The 19,026-nt window shown below is 50.4% G+C and overlaps 2 long non-coding RNA genes across 2 annotated transcripts in view; both read right to left on the reverse strand.

Moving 5' to 3' along the window:
• The window catches only part of LOC311587737, a 269,462-nt gene that overhangs the window by 172,383 nt on the left and 78,053 nt on the right, over positions 1–19,026 (reverse strand). The window lies entirely within an intron of this gene.
• LOC311588084 lies at positions 1,667–18,271 on the reverse strand. Its single transcript, XR_014776077.1, has 5 exons — positions 18,159–18,271; positions 17,420–17,542; positions 14,528–14,607; positions 13,873–14,051; positions 1,667–1,993 (listed from the first exon to the last, which is right to left on the reverse strand). It is a non-coding gene; the product is annotated as an uncharacterized lncRNA (long non-coding RNA).

Raw genomic sequence — 19,026 nt, forward strand, 5'->3', positions numbered from 1 at the left:
CACAGAAATGAGCTTTGGTAAACCAACGCTGACGTCACAGGTTTACCCGCAGCTAGAAAACACATGAGAAGCAATAAAATAAGGGGAAGGAATAAAGAGAGACCCCTGTTTCCTTCACGGGGAGGAGAACGGAGTGAAAACTGGAAAAGGATAGGGAACCACAGTGCCCTCAGGCATCCCCATAGGACATGACGGCCACCGCCTTCCCCCGGGGTGCTGAAAGCATCAGGTTCCTAGTACAGAAGGGAAGGCTCCCTGTTGGTACTGAAGGTTTCCAGCATAAGCATCCTGACCAGAGCATTCTGCAATAAGGAAAAAGGACAGCCAGGAATACACCCAATGACACTGCACACAATGAGGGTGCCTGTGCCTCTGTGTGATCTAAGAGTCCCTGAGCTACAAGGCTCGGGTCCCAAGCCGACCCAACTGTGTAGGCAAGAAGACCCCATCCTAGGAGAGGTTCTAAGGGCCTTACAAATGTGAGAATCCTTTCAATGAGAGTGCCCATAGAAAAGGTATGACATCACCACCACCCCCAAAAGAGGCAGAGACTGGCAGAAGTGAGCTAAGCTTCATGACCAGCACTCCGGTGGTTAGTATGGCTATAAAATCTTCCCAAGCCAACTGAGGGAGAGACGGAACAAAGGCCTCAGAGAGCAAAGACAACAGAGATGCTATGAGTCTGGCATGCCCTCCCCTGGCCTCACAGGGTTCTCATGTGGAGCACAGAAGCAGGAAGATGGCTGTGTGCTGATCGTGGGCCGTGTGGCCTGGTACCCTGAGACTGACCTCCAGAAAGGACTCACCACACTCCCATCCACTACCCCTGTTCCCCACCTCCAAAGAGAGCTGGCAGCTGGAGATGGCCCAGGGACCTTCACTTTTTCTCCCTTCGCCATCCCACCTATCAGGAGTGACTCACTTCCAGTCACTAACCCCTGGCTGTTCTGTGGAACTGCTGTAGCTGTGGCCGGCTGAACACTCCTGTTAATTAACCAGGGAGGTCATGATGAAATCATTCAGACTGATGGTGCTTTCCAGCAACAGGGGCGCGTCTTCTCACTGTCCTGGAGGTTAGAAGCCCAGCCAGGGAGTGGGCCATCCACTTTGAGGCCTCTGCTCCTGGTGTGCAGAAATCAGCCTTCTCTCAACACCATGTTCCTTGCCTTTTGTGCCCAGATCCACTGCCATACTGGATTAGAAACGTCCTTTCTGATGTCATTTTGCCTCAGAGCCCCCTTTTAATGTCTGTAAATACTGCCCTGTGGGAGATGAGGGCTTTACAGGAGGATCCCGGATGCGTGGGGACTCTGTTCTCTCCACAGCGCACTTGGTAAACACGTTTGTCTGGGAGTGACACCAGAACAAGTCCCCTTTGAATGGAAAGTAAACTAGGGATTCCCAGACCATCGCCCCTACCAACGAACTGAGGTGTAGAGAGATTTATAAGTATCGGGAGATGAGGGTGGCACTGGAGCAGGCATCCTCCCAAACTTCCAGTTGCCACATTGCCAAAAGGAAGTGGAGGAAATAAGGCACGTAATACACTTTAAAGAAAAGATATATCAGCTGAGCGTGGCAGTGCACGCCTTTAATCCCAGCACTCGGGAGGCAGAGGCAGGCGGATCACTGTGAGTTCAAGGCCAGCATGGTCTACAAGGCAAGTCCAGGACAGCCAAGGCTACACAGAGAAACCCTGTCTTGAAAAACAAAACAAAACAAACAAAATAACAAAACAACAACAAAAAGTCAATCAAGTTCACCTCTTGGATTCCTGGCATCAGCCTCTTCCACGGCTGTGACACACAGCGTCCACAGGTGGCAGAGCACACGCTGCTTCCATGGCTGTGACTCACAACGTCCACAGGTGGCAGAGCACATGCTGCTTCCACGGCTGTGACACACAGCGTCCACAGGTGACAGAGCACACCTTTACCAACTTGCTTTTCTTGTGTTGTGCTCCGCAAAGCCCTCCTCTGGTCCATCTGGGGGGCTGGAGGGGGGGAGACAGGAGGCAAATGTAAGGCAGCTGTCTGAGTGAGAATGCTCTCTAGAGGAGGGCCCCCTTCCTTCTCCCAGGACAGAGGAGGCGGGCTAAGAGGCCACTCGATCAAGGAAGGGAACAGAAAGCAGATACCATTTTCCACGTTGCAAGTTCTGTTCAGGAAGATCAAGGGCTCTTCCCTCCTTGATCTCCCTTGGCATCTATAGCTCCAGGAGTGGGAAATTTGGGAAGGATGTGCTGACATTCTGTCACCTACCACCTCCCCCCCCCCCACATACACACCGCTAGCAGACATAGCTGCGCCCGCCCCTCCCCCTTTCCCATGGACCTCTGACTCACTTTAGAAACTTTGTGGGCTAGGACAGAAGTCAGCAGAGACATTGGCATATTAAGAGCACCTCTCAGGCAGCTCAGATTTCCTGTCCCTTCTCCTCAGTTTTCTCTTTATTTTTATCCAAATGAGGTCAAGTCACAGACTTACCCTGGACATAGTAAGGTGTGCAGGGTAGTGGGGAAGGGTCAAGGCAGGGCCCTGGACTACAGACAAGCACATCTCATACTTAATGTGTAGGAAGCACCTGCCAATCTGGAAGATAGACGCTGCACTGATTGGTTAGGCATGGGATGGGTGCTGAGAATCTGCTTATATATTCTTTAATTTAATATATTTTTATCAATGTATAATTGTACTTAACAGCACAGTATCGTATAATTCAAATTATCCAGAAGAAGGTTTATTTTAATGCTTTTATCAAAAGGCATTAATATAGCTTCTAGACAATATAAAAAGTTGAGTCCAGATGACTCTGACGTGAACTCTGGTGCCCCATGTTTGACCACTTCCCTTTGGATCGGGAGGCCTGGTGGCCCTCAGAAAAAGAATAGGAAGGCTACCAGGATGAGACTTGAAAGGCTGTGACCATACGGTGGGGGAGGAGGTCCCCTTCTGTCATAGACCTAGGGGAAGGGAACAGGGTGAAAGAGGAAGGGAGGGAGGAACTGGAGGAGACAAGTGAGGGGATAAAAATTGCAATGCAATCTGAATAAATTAATAATAATAAAAAAGAAAAAAGAGAAAAAAGAATATATAAATTTAATTTAAAAATTAAGAAAAAAAGTTGAGTCCAGAATCAACATTTAAAAGTCTCTTAAGGAGGTTCTTCTGCCTCAGACATAAAATATCTGCTTTTGTCAGTGGTCTGGGCTTGTAACTCCCCGCCCCCAGGCTCCTCCATCAGTGCCTCCATGCTGGGGAAATGTGAAATCTTAGTTGGCACTAGGAATTGTATCCAGGGGTGAGTGAGCCTCGACAGCTACAGCTTGGCCTTGCTTCCTATCTGTCGCTGCTCCCTGGTCACATGATCTGATCTCTGGTCACTGTCACGTGAGCTCCTGCCACCACCACAGGCAGCCCCCTGCTTCAGCTGCCCCGCCTTCACCACCAGGGTAGACTAGATCTTCTGATGCTGTGAGTCAAGCTAAGCCTCTCCCTCCCTGACTTATTCCTGTCAGGCACCCGGTCACAAGCGGTAAGGAAACCCAGAGATACACTTGTTTGGAGGCTGGCCCCTGTGCCTGCCTCTCTCAGAGACAGTGTCTGGGCATGTGAAGAAAGGCTCTACATGCTGGGGCCTTGGTGTGGGATGGAAAGATGAGGCCTATGAGGGTGCATGGAATCTTCTGGAGCATGCCTGGTCTCTGCTCTGAAGTGGTTGCTCTAGGATTCAGCATCAACCACTGACCCTCCACTAGGCTCAGAAGCTAACCTGATAAAGGGGTATACAAGAGTATTAATGGCTGGCACGGATGTCCTGTGCCCACACAGACAATCTAAGCATGATGGCCCTGCTGCTTCGGGGCCTTTCACTCAGCTCATGCCACAGCACTCGGTGTTCGGTGCCTTCTTCTTACCCTGTATGTACCTGGTAGGGTTGGTGCCTCACAGAAACTGCACCCAGTGTGCTGCGCAGTGCGCCTGCACTGGGTTTTATCTCAATCCAAGAAAAACTTGAGCCCAGTCAAAGTGAAAGAGGGTGGACAGAAACACCAAGCACACCTGGGCGTCAGTTAAACTTAGTTACAGAGATTGCTTTTACCCTCTCTGACCTTAGGTATCCCCGTGTGTGTGGATCTGGCTTTAGCACGTGAGAAGCAGTTTCAATGTGAAACACACTGAGCAAACCCTGGAGACAAGCTAGTCTTTCGACGATCCTATGAAGTTCAAGGCCACACTTTAAAAAGCACACACACTTCCTGTTGTCTTAGCTTGCAGGAGAGATATGGCTTAATTTCTTCCTCACATAACGCTTGCTGCAAAGAGGTCTTGACTTGGGTCCTGTTGAAAGTCTCTTTGAGTCACGTCAGAGGCAAGCTGGGCCACAGGCTTTTAGAGTGCTCCGCAGAGGCAGCTGAGAGCTGCCATTTAGTTGCAAATCCACTCCACTATCTAAAGTGAACTGAGGAGAGGAGCCATGGCCTCCTAATCAGAAAGGCTGGCACTGCGCACATACACACGGGGAGCCGAGCTGTTCAAACTTTTCCTCCAGGCTTATGAGGTCTCCCTGCCCCCTTTCGATTTGCTTCTGAGTTTGGAAGAAAGCAGCAGACAGATTGGGTGACTTGCCCAAGGCCACAAAATATGCCACCAGTAGGGTTTGGAATGACACATTGAACCATTCCTGGCTCACAGACCTTCCCCTGACAGGCACGTCTTTCTTTGGCTTAGCTTCAGGGACATTAGGGTTTCTATGAAGGAGAGAGAGAGAGAGAGAGAGAGAGAGAGAGAGAGAGAGAGAGAGAGAGAGAGAGAGGATGAAGAGGCAGAAGAGAAGGACAGTTGTGTTACATAGACACTGTAGTATCTGACGTCTGTCTGTCTGTCTGTCTGTCTTATGTGTGCTCAGTAGAGGCTGACAGCTGAGGGTTTAACTAGACAGCACATGGGTCAGTCCTGGATTTGGTAGAAGGCTCGCCTGCTGAGTCCCTGAGGAGAGAAGACAGACAGGCTTTGCCTAGGTGACGACCTGGACCCCAGCCAACCATGCCCAAGCCCTGTGTATAGAGAGGAACTTCGGTTCTCACTGACACCAGCCCCAGTTCTGGGCAGATGGGCTGCTGGGAACGCTCCAGGGCAGCTCATTCTCAGACCCTGGCCCTCCCCAAATGGTGAGCTCATTCACAAAAATCGAGATAAGTTTTCTTTACCACTCTCTCCTGACTCACCAGGATCAGAAGGCAACCCTAAACCTCAGATCCCTTGACTGGCTCTTGCTAAGCCCCTGGGGTCAAGCTGGCAGGACTTGAGTCTCGAACGGACAGACAGACAGAAGCCATGCTGTCCTGCGAGTCCCTGCACATCACTGCTGTGTGGAGTTTCCCCTGTGACCACAGCTCGCGGGGTGGCCCGTCCCAGCTCCCATGTGAACGCTCTGAGGTTAAATGCCCATGGACAGCCCAGGGTTCCCAGGCCTCAGGCCTGACTCATTTGGCAGAGGTTAATCTCCGTCACGGATTCTCCCTTTGTCCCACACCCTGCTGTTTACTTCCTCTTCCTCCCACGACAGGAGCTGCGTGGCAAACTGAGCAAGATTGCTCACTCCCGTTGTGACAGGGTCAGCGTGAAGCTAGATGCTCACCACAAGGCAGAGACTGCAGGGCCATCCCACAGGACAGCAAGAGGGGTGACCCGGTGCCCTTCCCTGTGCCCTGCATATCGGACACTAGAGCCATGGCCTCTGTCACCCCAATGCATATCACAGTGCAATGCTGCCCTTGTGCGCAGCACCGAAGGCTCTTGTCTGGCTTTAGAGGTTCCAGCTCTGACCCCGCCTGCTCTAATCCTCACCCCGGAGGCGAAGAGTCCACAGTCTTTGGGGACACATCTGACCAACTCATAAGTGTCCCCCTCACACTGTGTTCCAGAGCCCCGTGGCTCTGGGATTCCTGTCCAAACAGCTCGGGTCTGATTTCCAAGGCCTGGGACATTTTCCAGACTCATTTATGAGTGGTAGCCACTGTGCGGGAGGGGGTGACAGGGGCTGGAGGCCACACACCAGTGCGTGGGTCACCACCACACATATGTCGATCCAGCCCAGTGCCAGTGCAGGCTAGGGTGAGAGAACCCACTCGCATGTGTTCTTTGGGGTGTCCGCTGGCTCACTCTGCTACGTCAGAGCTTGACTTCTCGTAAGTCCTGTGATCAGCTTTATGCCAACACTCCTTTATTATTTCTTCTGCTGAACCCTAGAAAACACGCGTTCCAGTTCCACTGAGAAACATCACCTCAGACTTCACTGATAAAAACCTGCTTTAAACCTTTGCCCTAAGCATCGTGTCCCTCTCCTGTCCCCACTCTTAGCCGTTGGCACCTTCATTGGCTCAGCTGAACAAGCTGGAGAGCCTGGGAACACCCTTACTTCATGGTTGCCTTTATTCCCCGATATCAACTATATCAGCCATATTCTCCCTCTTTATTCAAGATGCTTTTTCTCTTCTTCTCTTTCTCAAGCCACCACAGTTTCTTCCACCCCACTGCTGATCTGCAATCTACTTTTCCCCCCTAGTGACATGTCTGTTGGGACATGCCTTTCCCCTGTGTGACAGTGAGGGACCAGCTTCTCACAGCCCACGCTTTGTGGTACCTGCCCCCCTCTCCTACCTCACCCCACACTGCTCTGTAACCATCTCAGCAGGATGCCATACGCCCCCTTCCCCAATTCCAAGGGCACCAGAGTCATCTCCACCCTTTGCACGACCAGCACACCTGACCATGAGGCATCTGGTCAGTTGTCACCAGCCCTGGAGTCTCCTTAGCAACCTACCAAGCAAAGGTCCTTCTCCTCGGCCTGTATTCACCCTCTTCCCAGCTGTCTCCACATCCCTGCATGATGCCTCCTGCATTTGAAATTATTTTAAGTGACACAGCGTGGAAAGTGCCTGTCATTCTGGACATAAACTCTCTAAACATGGTGGCCATATCTGTCCAGCCCACACTTCTCTCTCCCTAACGCCTAGGACAGCACAGTCCCCACAGTAGGCACAGGGATGGATGAAAATAATGTGTGTATATCATAGGCACCAGTGAAAGACTGGTGGGTCTGACAGACAGCTACATAAGAGTGATGTCTGCTATGTCCCAGAGGGACTCAGGCTCAGTCACTTTTTTCCCGTAGTCCAAAGAGTGAACTTGGTGTTTACCCATCTCTTCTTTCCTGATCATTCCTGTTGGTTTCCAGAACTGTGTGTGCCCTCAGAGGCCCCGGGTACTGAGAGAAATGGATTCCCACCTCGAGAGTGAGGGGCGGGTTCCAGCTCTGCTCCCTGGGGACAGACCCACCCTCACAGAGTCCTGTGGGTTTACCCTGGCACCGAAATGACAAGAACTTCTCTGTCCCTGGTGGGGTTTTGTCGCTTTGTTTTCTTGTGTGCTCCGTGGCTTGTTCCGAACTCACAGCCAATCACCACACTGCCAGATGGTGCGGAAGATTTACCGGAATTTCGTTTTCAAATAAACCACAGGCTTGGATGAGCTAATGCCGTTCCACATAAAAAAGCCACAAAACTGGACAAATTAACGTTGTTTCAAGAAAAGGAACTTGTCGAGGCCGTCAGCTCTGGTGCTCTCTCCAATGACTGACCCGAGACCTACAAGCAAGGGGTCCTGCCTACCGGAGCCCGGTTCACCAAGGGGCCAGGAAGCGCCTTGCCCTTCCCCGCCGCCTCCACAGAACAACCTTAAGGTGCATTCGTCCCCCCTGCCCAGCTAAAACAGTTTCTGTCAAATTCACATCCTCACACTAAGTCCCCATGGGTGGCAATATTCCCTTCCATCCTGCCAGGACCACAGTGTCTGTGCAAGTGCTGACTGCCTGGGACTGCTCCCCGAACACACGTACTAACCCAGAAGGTCCTCCATGGCAGCTCAGCACAGTGTAGGAAGAGTAGCTGACCCTCAGCCTCAGCCTCTCCGGCTGGGCTGTCAAGACCAAGGTCCTAGACTACACTGCCTTGTAAGCCTGTCAAGACCATGACTCTCTCAGCCATAACATGAAGACAACAGTAAGCCAAGGGCATCTTTATAAGATGAAGTCTGAACAGATAAAGTTGTATAGCACTGTGGCCAGTACACAGCGAATGTTCCCTAAGTGTGTGAATGCTATGTGGGGTAACGGTGGTGGTGGTGGTGACAAGGACAGTTGTGCAACTGCCCAGTCTCCTATAACATGCCAGTCCATCTAGCACAGTGGTTCTTAACCTTTTCATGCTGTGACCCTTTGTGTGTCCTCATGTTGTGGTGAGTACCCAAGGATAAAATTATTTTGTTGCTACTTCATAACTGTAATTTTGCTACTGTTGTGAATCAGAAATATCTGACATGCGGGATACTGATATGCAGTGTCCCCTGCCCCAAAAGAGTCATGACCCACAGACTGAGAACTGCTCATCACTAAAGGGCTACAGGGCCACAGGGCCACAGGGCCACAGGGCCAGTCTGAGGAGTGCGTCCTCTACTTCTGTAGCCAGCTGAGCGGATATCAGTCACTACAATGGGAGCCGAAAGCTGAAAGGGCCTAACAGCACCCCTAAAGAGTCTAACAGCACCCCCACTTTTTTCTTTCCTTTTCTCCTTTTGGCACCAGAATAGATGGCTTAAGACATTTGTGACAAATCAGAATCTGTGAATTAATTCTTGCTCTTCTTTCTCGTCATCAGCATTGATAGACATCTGTGATCTGGGGTGGAAGTTGGCCACGTGAGATAAGGAACTGCAGAATTCATTGGTGCAGATTCAGCACGCGGACTTGGTAGCTACGGTCCAAATACTCACTACTTGCTGCCTGCCTTCTGTGCCCAGAAGACTTGGTTCTGTTGAACCTTCACTGTACATTAATATCAGACTGCCCCCTACTCTGTGTGTGATAAAGAACATTTTTGCCAGCTCTGAAAAAAAAAAAGTTGTATCTGATTGGTCATAAACATGCTTGTGCATTCAAACATTTTTTTCGATAGAAGTTATAGTGCTGAGAATTAAGCTAACATTAAATAGTGGCAATGATGACAGGGTTTAAAAGTGCCCCCAATTTTAAATACCTCACATGCTTTACCTCAGTCTTCAAAGCCACCGTGTGAGGGAGGGCTCTCCGAGTCCCATGCCACAGATGAGGACCCACTGCTGTATCCCAGAGGTGGAGGCGGTGCTAAATAGCGAAGCAGCCATCCTACCCAGGCACTTTGGCCTACACCTCCTCCTGCTGTGTGCTTCCAGGAGGTAGGGCTCAGTTTTCACAAGGTTTGCATTGAATACAGTGTTTCTGATTGCTTAGTTACTCACTCTTGGAACAAAACGTGACAGAGGCAACTTCAAGGAGGGAGGGTTTGTTTTGGCTTACAGTTTGAGGACAGAGACCGTGGCTGCAGGAGTGTGGCCAGCTGGTCACATTGCATCTGTAGTCAGCAGACAAATGAGTGGGGTGCTCAGCTCGCCTTCCCTCCATGCGCTCTGGGACCCCGTCGCTTAGGATGCTGCTACTCAGCTAAAGCCACGTCTTCTTCCCCCCTCAACGAAGCCAGTCTGGAAACGTCCTCACAGCGTGCCCAGAGGTTTGCCTCCCAGGGGATTCCACAGCCTGTCCCATCGATAACACTGTCCATCGGGCAAGTTACCCCGAACATTCTCATCTGCCACAGCATAAACCAGAGAGGCCTTACGTGCCCCTCCGTTTTTGGGAGCTGACTGTGGGGAGACAGGACAGGTGCTGGCTTCATGATGACATATAGAAAAGCATGCTGGTGTGGGGGAGAGAGCGCCGTCACAAGAAATTATTTGCTGGAACAAATTTATAAATTCTTCAAGAGATATGTACTATCTGTGTGTGTTGTGGGGTGGTGTGTGTCTCAGTGTGTCTGTGGGAGTCAGGGGAGACTTTTGGGAGCTGGTTTTCTCCTCCTTCCATGATGGCTGATATTATCAGCCAGCGGAACGGGTTGTGGCATCACTTAGGAGACAAACCTCCAGGACCATCAGGGGGCTGGGCAAGTGCTTTCACCTGCAACCGCCTTGCTGGCACAGGACACTTACATATTTTGACTAGATTTCCCAGAAACATGAGGCAGTCGCTGCCATTACTTTTTGTTCACTTTTACCTCACAATATGGGCATATCTCCCACCCCTTGATAAACCAAACCGTTCAGCATCTTCTTTAATAGTAACAGGTCCCTTCCCCCAACCCTCAGGCACACATCACCTTTCTGGGGTTCAACGATGCTTGGCAAAAGTTCTATTCATCGCACAGGCTTTCACGCCAGCACTGCTGGATGCTGGCTGGGCCTGGCAAAGGCCTGAAGCTCTGGGGACAGGGAATCGTTAGCAGGTCACCCACAGTTCAAAGACAAACTTGGGTCTCTCCAGCAAGTGCCCAGCTGGGCTTCCTTCCATAGGGCCCCCTTCAACAGCCTCTGGAGAGTCCCGAGGGGACCTGCATTTCAGACACCACAGTGGTGGTCCTGCTTTCCCTCTCAGGCAAGCCTGCCAGCCTCTGACTGGCTTCCCACTCTTTACTAGAGGTTTGGATGAAGCAATACAAGGGAGAAATCCACTCTTTTCTGCTCCCTCACTCTGACCATGACTCATTACTTAGCACACACCAAATGGCTCCCCGCCTCCCAGGCAGGAGGCGAGGAGCCCCGTTACATAAGTGGCCTCCCCAGCTGCTGCTGGTAATTGAAAGTGGAGCTCTTCTGACTCGAAGCCTGCTGGGAGTGGTGTGACTCTTTCCTCACCCCATGATACCATCTTTATGGGAGAGGCCGCAGAACCAGGGTGGTGTGTGTGTGTGTGTGTGTGTGTGTGTGTGTGTGTGTGTGTGTGTGTGTGTGTGTGTGTGTGTGTGTGTGTGTTAGGGGAGTGCTGCACAGTAGGCCTGACTTCTGAAAGGCTTCTGCTTTGTTATAATGTAGCCTTTCCATGGTGTCTCTGATCTTAATCTCCCAAATGAGCCGGGGCTGAGCTGCGTGAGGCATAATCTGCCTGGCTCTGCAAAGCCCAGGAGGAAATGTGGCACGGGCTTTCTATGCCCAGAGTCCCAGCCAAGAAGGACCACCCAGGAACACCATCTCTGGGCAAGGAGTTTAAGATCTGCGCTTATGTAATAAATCTCAGAAGAGAGGTTGTGGACATCAGAGCTGACATGCAAGGCCCAGGGCAACAGGGGACTGTGTTGCTCTGGATCAGGAGGGAGGTGACTAAATGGTTCTTGAAAAAAAAAGCCTCCTCGGGGATTCTGTCTAGACCCCACGGTCTTCCCTACTGGCGTCGCCAGGAAATCACTTATAAGGAGTTATGGGAAGCCAGACAAACTCTGACACCCATCCATTTCCAGTAGCTATTTAATGCAGAGACAGCAGGCTGCGAGACCCTTGGAAGCACGCGCCCACAGGGGAAGCCTGCTGGCAGGGATGCCCAGACTAAATCATTAGCTAAGGGCAGGTGCCATTTCTGGTTCCCTGGGTCATTGGACCTTGGTGCCTGCTCCAGCTGAACTGGAGAGCAGCCAGCCAGGGGACACAGTTTCAGATGAAGAAGCACATTGGGCACCAGGTTGGCAATGCTGGGGTCTCCAAGGAGACCGTTCGAGAAAACAGTCAAGACCCAGGGCCTGAGGTCCTAGAGACGACTAGGCTATGACTCTTGGAACAGCTGGTGAAAAGGCTATTTTTTGTGAGGTGACTGGTCCTGCTGGATTATTCGGACGTTGCATGGTGCTGCGGGATACAGAGAGATCCCGGGCTCCCTAAGTGTCGTAGGCACAGTGCTCCGGGCTTAATCAATTCCCTTCTTGCTTCAGTTAGTGAAGTCTGACTCGACAATGCCACAGGCTCAGGCTCTTTAAAGGGACAGTGGAGTTAAAATGAGGTCACCGAGGGGCCCTCGTGCAACATGACTGGAGCCTTTACAAGAGAAGACATAAAATAAGGGAGACCATTGCAGAGACACAGGGTGCAGCTGCCACCTGCAAGCCAGGCCAAGGGCCTGACAAAGGAACCAGCGTGCTGGCCTCTGGATCTCAGACTTGCCCCCCGCAGAGCTGGTGAGGAATCGGGTCTAATTTCCGGCATGAGGCACAGGTGTATGGCTCTTCATCTGGGGCAGCCAGAGCAGCCAGTGACAGTTGGTGAAGCTACAGCCACCCTAAAACTGGGGTGGGGTGGGGGTCACTGGCTCTTCTCTCTGGCATGAAGCCTAGGCCTCCCTTGGTTGTTCGCAGAAGACATACGAGATCCGCAGACAGAGGCTGCCCCCCAGCTACCGTCCCCAAGGAAGGAAAGAGGTCAAGACTGTTCTCCTCGCCTTGATGGGGAAAAGAGAAGGGACAGCAAGGCCTGGGGTAAGTGTGGGTCTCCAGGAAGCCCACAGCCGGAAGGAAACAGTCACGTGAGCTTCCAGTGTTCTTCGGTGTCTAGCCTCACCACAGCACGTGCCCTAGGCATCCTCCAATGAGAAGCAGGGTCTGAGTTCAAGCTGCCTTTCTAACATGCACGGAAAGTGCCCTTGGCCGGCCTCCCAGGACACACCCAGGATACTCAGACCTAAGCTCCCTCAGGTGCCGCGGGGCTCAAGAGAAGCTCGTAGTGTCGTTGGAGACAGAAACCGTAAAGCAGAAAAAAAACATTAAGAAAGAGCCACCACTTAGCGCGTGCACCAATATGAAGGTAAACTGCACTGTAAGGAAACAATTAGATCCTGAGCCAGTATATTCCAGCTAAATCCAACTAGCTGTAACTGCCTCATAAACATGGAACTTCCGACGCAGCCTCGAGAGAGAAGCCGCTCTCTCCCACGCGCTGAGGGGCGGCGTGCCTGGCCTTCTGCCAGGGAGCCCAGTTGGCGAAGCTGGAAACTCCCTGACTTAAAGACAAAGTCTGGGAGTTTCTGCTTCTTCAAGCTGGGGATGTGGGCAGAAAATTTAATAAAAAGTTTGCTTCTCTCAGTCTGGGTGCCTATGCCCTTCATCCAAGTCCATTGCCAGGCCTTTTGTACACGAGTCATAAGTAAGAAGCAGAACTGTAAACAAACTCAGCCTAGCTGAGTGGAGTGCTTCCTTCCTTTTTCTACCCGCTGTTGGTAAGCTTGCATTGTCACGTGATGGCCTGTCTCTCCGGGACAGGTGAGGTCCTGCTTTCTAGGAGTTTACAGCTCAGTTAGAACACTGAGCACCCTTCAAGGACGAGTCCCCATGTCTCCTTCCCTTCCCTTATTTGCTCCCTTATTCCTCCTGATTCTGTCCATACGCTTGCCCCACCCCCACCTGCAACACTTGACTGGCTCAGAGAGAAGAGCTGTGGCTATTCTTTCCTGGCCTTCTGGGAGCAAGAGGGAGGGAAAGCGATTCTGCCTTGCCTAGGAAGGCTCCTTCTTGGCTTCCAGGCAGAACCTCTGCTTGCTCAAAGACACGAGAACACCACATTCAAAGGGACTTGGGGCCGCTGTAGTATGGCTCACATCTGGAAATGCGTTCTGGAGGAGGCAGCAGAGGAGTGAGGTCAAAGCTAGCCTGAACTCAGTAGCAGGACACCACACACCGCAGCGGCAAGCAGAGAGGCGCAGAGGAAAAGGGCAAAGGCACTGGATTCTAGAACTTGGATAGAGCTGTGGATGCTGGTAAACTTGTCCCCCCACTTTACGGATAAGCGGCATCTAAGACGGCTGCTGACTCCCACGAGGAGAGAGAGAAACCAAGCGAGGGTCTAGGTGGACCCTTCCTGTGTGCGTGGCATTGCGTCTGGCACAGCGAGGAGATCCAACCCCACCTTATCCTATCTACTAAAGAAAGCTGTGCAGGGGCGTTACTTCAGACACTGGTTCACTTACTTGAGTAACACGGAACGGAGGCACGTGGGGAATGCAGAAGTTAGGAGTCACACGTCCTGACCCAACACTAGCTCCATCCAGGAACTGCTGAAGAAGGCATTTAGACCAGACGTGTCCCATAGAATCGCAAGACAGTGTGAACGTGAGCCACTTAGGTAATTGTGAATTTCCTGGTGATCCTATAAGAGAGCAAGAGAGATTCATTTTAAGTACATTTGGTTTTTAAAAAATATTTATTTTATGCATATGAGGGTTTTGCTTGTATGTAATGCCATGTACCACCTGTGTGGCTGGTACCCACAGAGGTCAGAAGAGGGCGTCAGATCCTTCGGAACTAAAGTTGCAGTGGTTTGGAGCTGCCGTGTGTGTGTGCTGGGAATCGAACCTAGGTCCTCTGGAAGAGCAACAAGTGTCCTTCCCCACTGAGCCACCTCTCCAGCCCCTGCATTTCTTATTAGCCCTAGTCTAGGCCAGTGAGATGGCCTGTGGGTAAGAGTGGCCGCCATCAGGCTTGATGGCCCAACTTGTGACCTCTACCCCACATGCTCGCCGTGAGATAATGCACTCACACTTACTCACACATGAAACTCAGACCTAATGTAGAGTTTAAAATGTAGCGATGATACTTTATGTTCTTGTTTATTTTGTAACTCACCTTTGGAAGCCTCTGGACCTTCTACACTTAGAGCACATCCTGCTGGTCATTTCAAATCCTCAGGGGCCGTCTGTGTCCGCCTGTGCCAAGAGACCAGGAAAAGCGAAGAGATGAAGCTATCTGTAGCTTACCAAGTGCACTGGGTAAGAGTCCTGCGGATCCTTCAGAGGTGCCTCCATGGTGCATGTGCGTGTACATGAGTATGTATGTGTGAGTGTGTATACGTGTGTATGTGTGTGTCAGTCTGTGCATGTGTGTGAGTCTATGCATGTATGTATGTATGTATGTCTATATGTGAATATATATATATGTGTGTGTGTGTGTGCATGTGTGTATGAGTGTATGTATGTGTGTGTTGTATGTATATGTGTATATGTATGTGAGTGTGTATTTATATGAATTATGTATGTGTGTTGTATGTGTATGTTTATGTTTGTATGTGTGTATATGTGTGTGAATATTATATGTGTGTGAATAGTGTGTGTGTGTGTATGTGTAAGTGTGTAAGAGAGGGTTTGGTTTCAGTGGGGTGGAAGATGACCAGCCTAAGGATCAATCATTTGCTTCTGCTTCATGCCAGGTAATTATAGACTTCACTGTTTTAAATATCTATCAGTCCTCATGTCTGATCTTGTCGGAAGAACTGGTTCATGGCTAAATAAAGATACTGACAACCCTTGCACAGCCTAACCTGCAAGCTGCACTGGTAACCACACTGTAGGCTCTGGCACGCCTCAACAAGGAGAAAAGTCACCTGCCAGGTGACAAGCGTGGAGGTGCCACACAGTGTGGGTGGTTGTATAGGACATACGGCTCTACGGTTGCGCCCTGTAAATGGTGTGTCTACCACAGAACTATCCCGACTACCTGGGCAGGCTACAGGTTGACTGTGAGTGGTGTGGTGGGATCTGAGCCTGACTGAGACCTTAGCCTTTTCCATGGCCGAAGCACACACAATGTGGGTGACTGATACCCAAACGGCAGGTCTGTGTGGCGCAGCCTTCGCTCTCTTGCTCACTGTCTGACCAGAGCACACGCTCAATGCCCAACAGGGTTCACTCTCTGTGGCTGTGTGTGTTCTTCCACGCTCTCTTAGTGTGAACTGGAGACGTAGATGCCACACGTAAGCAGCGCAGCAGCTGCACGACTCAAACGCGGGTAAAGCCCTCAAGGAGCAGCATTAAATCCAGGTTCAAGTGCAGCCACCAGCACACCCACGCACTTCCCAGGGCCAAGGCAGCGTGAGACAGACCTTGTGGCCACAGGCTTTTGAAACCTAACCACTGGGGAGGGACATACATTTTGGTTCAATTATTTTTCTTCATCGAATGAGTTTTGAAGCAGCCTACTGTGTTTGGTTGGACATGTGGTCCTTACCATTCTGGAACTTGAAAGCTAATTTTGTAAAATAAAGATGTCTTCCTCCTTACTTGGCTAAGGGTGCCTGGGTTTTAGGCAAACTGGAGATAGTAAAGCATATATCAAACATTATAGCCTCTCGATGTGTTCATGTTGCCAAGGGGACAAACCACAGCCGAGTCCTCTGCACTGCACAATGCCCTTGTTTCTCTCTGGATGATGTAGTGATGTCACAATATAATAAATACATTTTAGTCTCTACTCTCAGTCCCAGAGCATCCGACACAGTGAACAATTCCTAAGTCACAATCATAATAAACTTACTTATGAATCTGTGTTTAATTTGTTAATATGCTAGTAAGAAGACTTTTGGAAAGTCTCTAAGGGCGGATATGTGGTTGCCACGGGAATCAAGGGTGTGGTTGGAGGCTTGGGACTTCTAGGAAGCAGGAAGGGGCAGGAGACTGAGCTAATCACCACCAACAACGATTGAGTCACACATACAGACACCAGGAGGCCTCTACAGGTGCTGAGCGGGATCAGGATGCAGTGTCTGCATCGCTCCCATTCACCCTGTTGGCGATTCAAGCCACCTCAACCAATTCTAGCCGCAGGGGCCCCGCTGCGGTGGACTCCATTTGTAAACTTTGTATACTCTGTAAACTTTGTTAAACCCTCAAGGCAGGAAACCCACAATGGCTAGGCCCACCAACCCCTGAGCTCCCCCAATCTCAGGATTTATAACCTACCAATTCTCACCCGGGGAAGGTCTACCCCCTAAGAAATCCTATTTTAGCCGCCCACCCCCAGTTCCCTGCCATCTTCTCTAGGAGTAGGGGCAGCCACCGCTCGCTGGGTTCATCCTTCCAAACACTGGATCGGTCCTTGCCGATAAATCCCTTTTATAAGATTTGCTCTTTTCTCATTGGAAGAAACAGAGAATGTAGAAAGTAAAGAATCGAAGAAGGGCCGGAGAGATGGCTTGGAGGTTAAAAGCACTGGCTGCTCTTCCAGAGGTCCTGAGTTCAATTCCCACAACCATCTCTAACGAGATCTGATGCCCTCTTCTGGTGTGCAGTTGTACATGCAGATACAACATTGTATATATAGTAAATCTTTAAAAAAAAAAAAAAAGACTTGGAAAAAACAAATAAGTGAAGTGGTGCTGAGGCTCCTGAGCTCTGGAGCTTAGCTGGGGATATGCTCCCCTGGGAGAAACAACACTGGAAAAGAGGACCAGCTTGTCTGAGCTGTTACACTGTAGCACTCCAGCTCAGCCAGGGACATCCTCCCTGAGGGCTGCAACTTCTCCGCTGAGGAGGCTTCCTCTCAGGCCTGCGTGGTCCCTGATCTCCTGTGTCTCAGGATGCCTCCACTGGAACATGGTCCCACCTCAGAGCTGTGTGGTCCCTGGACTCCTGAGTGCCAGGATACGTTTCTATTCAAGCAGGAAGGATAACACACATGGCACTATTTACAAGGAGGAGTTTGCAGAGTCCCCATGCCACTTTTCCCATGGCTTTCCCTGTGTACCTTGTCATGCGGCTGTCAGCTCTATCCTGAAATACAGTTTGTGGTGATCCAGCACGTCAGCTTGGGTTCTTTGAGCTGCTCTCACAAAGGTTCTGCCCGAGAAAGGTGTGATGAGGGCTCTGACTGCTGCCAAGAAACACAAAAGTGGGGGTAACCCAGAGACCTGGACCTGCGCATGGCACCTGTGCATGGCACCTGCGCATGGCACCTGCGCATGGCACCTGCAGTGGGCAGAGGTCTTGAAGGATGGCAGCCTTAAGCTGAAGGACACGTACCAATTCTGAATGGTGACAGAATGGCAGTGACTGGAAAATCAGCTGGTGAGTAATCACAGAGAACTGGAGAATCTTTGTAGAAACATACACACACACATAAATATGCACATGAAATACACATACATACATACACACACAGACATATACATAATACATACAACCACACACATGCATATACACATACACATGATATACACACATAATACATACATATACACATCTTTACACAAAAATACACATACACACCCATAGATACACACAAACACACATACAAATATATACACATGAATACACACACATGCATATGTATACATACATATAATACACATACATGCATAGGCACACATACACATATATACACACATATATATTTACATATATACACATATATACACATGTGCACACACACATAGCACACATATATACACACAAACACATGCACTCACGCACACGCACACACGCACCCTCATTCTGGTGGCTGGGAATGAAGCACTTGGTGTGATGAGTCAGGGCACAGTGGGTGCCAGTTCATTTTCCAGATCAGATAACAAGAAGAAACAAGTCCTCAGAGGCAGCCCTGGCTCCTTCTCCGGGCCTAAGTGACGCCACGTAATTAAGAACGATCGCCTTTGCAATGCGCCTGACACAGACCCGCGCACCTCCTGTGACATGTTGCTTCATTTGATTTCACAACCTTCCTGAGCAGCACAAGATTTACACAACAGAGAAGTGTCTCCGAGGGGAGAGGGCGCTTCTCCCACATCAGGGTGCTAGGGAGACGTAGACTGGGCCTGCTCCCTTTGCCTGGAATTTTAAATGTTAAAATAACCGTAACCCAGACAATTAAGATATTAAATGATAACAGTCATCCTTAGACTCTGCCGCCCCTCCAGTGACATCGGAATGTAGAATCCTTTCCTTTCCCTGACTCTCTGCGTGGCCTAGCGCAGAGCCCGTGAGCCTCCACACTGTTTAGATTGCTGAACCTAAGTCACTGGAGGTCAGAGTAACTCTCACCCGCCCACCACTGTCCCTGCGCCTCCCACACAGCTCTACCACATAATTCCAGGATGGAATCGGGGGCGCCGGTCTCTTGGCTTTTGAGTGGTGAGCACACACGTGCAAGGAGAGTGAACTCATCATTAAGGGCTAGGCCAGGGCCTTGGTGCTCTCTCTCTCTACCGTCCTCTGAAGGTTGTCAGATCCCTGTGTTTTTGGAAAAGGAAATCCTCCAGAAGTTCTTTAATGGTGGATGGAACGTCAAGTAGCTATGTCCTTACTCAATAACCATTACAAAGGAGCACTGAGTTACATGCAGCATGCATACAAGAA

The sequence above is a fragment of the Acomys minous genome, assembly GCF_964271855.1.
Source record: "Acomys minous genome assembly, chromosome: 17".
In the NCBI taxonomy this organism is placed as follows: Eukaryota; Metazoa; Chordata; class Mammalia; order Rodentia; family Muridae; genus Acomys; species Acomys minous.